This window comes from Columba livia, chromosome 3 (assembly GCF_036013475.1).
Source record: "Columba livia isolate bColLiv1 breed racing homer chromosome 3, bColLiv1.pat.W.v2, whole genome shotgun sequence".
Taxonomy (NCBI): Eukaryota; Metazoa; Chordata; class Aves; order Columbiformes; family Columbidae; genus Columba; species Columba livia.
Window position 1 is genome coordinate 70,795,145 of NC_088604.1, and position 2,414 is coordinate 70,797,558.

A 2,414-nucleotide genomic window follows, 5' to 3' on the forward strand; every position below is an offset into this window, starting at 1 on the left:
GCCCTGAGGGGCGGGGGCAGCGGCAGCGGGCCCGCCCCCCGGGCTGTACCTCACTGTGGGTTAGCGCCTCACGGCCTCGCCAGCGGACCGGGCTGGCGGCGTGCGGCGGTGGGTGCCCGAGAGGCCGCCTGGGAAAGCTGCTTGGAGCTGTCGGGGAAGGCGGTCAGAAGAGCTGACATGTCTAGAAGGGGAAAACGCGCTTAGCCGTTAATAACGACACGGGCGCCGGGCTTCCCAGCCTGACCTCTTGGGCTTCCTTTTGGTCTCCAAGGCTGGGGAATGGTTGTTTCCACTCGTTTGAACTGAGTTCAGCGGTAATCGATGCAAGTCGGTATACTCAATTGAAAATTAAAGAAAAGGGAGTTAAATTTCTGTTGCTTCCAAATAAATTAAACTTCATTTTCAGCATATAGGAAAAATAAAGCATACGGTTTGGTCTTAATTGCAGTCTAGCACCAAGCTGCTACTTCAGAATTGAACTTACTTTTCTCGTTTATTATTGTGATTTCTCGAGCAATGCTGTTAGGACAAGTAAATACATTCTCTTCTTGCCAGCAAACTCGTTAAGCTTCTGTAGGCTAAATCAGTCTCAGCTGGGCTGCACAGGTGTAACTGATTGTCACTCAATGTGCTGCTGTTGAAGATGCTCCAGAAATGTGCTTTCTGCAGAAAATGATACTGAAAAGTCAGCAAAAAAGACTCTTTAACAGTGTCTCGAAACTTTTATTACAGCGCGCCGCACACTGGGAGGATTGCTCCTCTAATCAAGCGTGCACGTGATTTGCACGTCTTGGTATTTATTACTTATACCTATTGCATATTCATTTATATCCACCGCTTAGTTAATGCATTAAACATAAAATATTTACATAACCTTGCCCTTTGCCAGCAGTCCATCTTTGGTATATGAGAGTCTTCATCAGGGGTCTGTAGTGATCCCTGGTGGCCTTTGCAGCTCCCGCTGTTGGCTTCTTGACCTAATTTCTTGATCAAGCATATTGTAGTTTTGTGCTGCTACTCAGCAAAAGTCATGTAGCTCTTTCTTCGTTGAGTGGAACACTCTGCCTTCCCAGCTTGCAAGCCAAGGACATCCCACTTTGCCTCACGTGCAGTCTCTGTAGAGCTATTGTTTCTCTGTCAAGTTTCTGTTATGTTAGGCCTAGTCTTTCCACATTAGTCCTAGGGGTTTCTAAAAGGTTTTTGTTCCTCTTACCAGTATTTGCTACAGAATAGATTCCAAGATACATGTCCCCCAATCTGTGTGTGTGTGTATAATATATAATATATAAACACAGATTTTTTCAGTGAGAACTTGAAATTTCATTTTGAAGACCAAGACATGCTAGAAGTGATTTGACGTGGTTACCCAAAAAAGGGTGAGGATCATGTAACTGGTGACCATGAGAGCAGAGTTCTTGAATTAATTCCTTTGAACTCTTATTTTTAAACTGAAAAAGAAATTGCGTAACTACTGTCCTGGGTCTCCTGCTCCTGCCTCTGGTTTTCTCCAAAAATACCTTGCAGGTATTTGTTTTAAGCATTCAAGATGCTAATTAACAGATGAAGCCACTACATATGGTAGCATTGATGAGGCACTGAAATACCACAATAGTCCTTAATATGAACGTTAATAGAGCAAATTGACTTGATTTCCTCATGCATAAACATTACAATACTAAAAGTACCTTATAAGCCAAGCAGACTTTTTCCATATAAAAGGGATGCAGAGCTGTACTTAAGGCTGTTTCTGTTCTGTGTAATTCTATTTTCAATGTAAATTTCCAAACATTTTCAGTATATCAGTGGCGATTTAAACACATGACCTCCCAATATTTGCCTGGAGTTTGGCCATTCTTTATTATGTTCAGAAACCAGGCCTTCCTTGTGTCTTTTTAGTAACACAGGGAAAGTCTGACGCAAATAACACCATGAGGTACAGGACCTTGAACCTTTTACCAGTGTCTGCTGTTTGTGACCATAGAGAAAATATGTCTGCTATTTTTATTATTTTTTTACCCTGTGTGAGCACTTAGTTATTTAAAATTTATCTTTACAAGTGCAGATTCCATTTGTGGGAAATGTGCTATCTGACCAAGAGGCGGACAGCCAGAGACATGTAGAGGGAAGCAGAAAGGGTCTGCAGGGCTTTGTGTCCTGGCCTGCCCTCCTGCTGTCCCTTCAAATTAACACCTGTGCTATCAGGCTACACTTAACAGTCTTTGCTTGAGAAAATAAAAGCAGCAAATTGTTAACTGGTCCTTTTGTGCTTTTAGGAAGAGGTCATTTAACTGAAGTAGTTTTTAATTCTGTGTGCACATCAGCTAAGGCAGTGAGAACTAACCTGGAATTTTTTGATGCTACTGGGATAAATGAGTTGACACCTGCATTGGTTTGTGTTTACAGCGCCATAACGG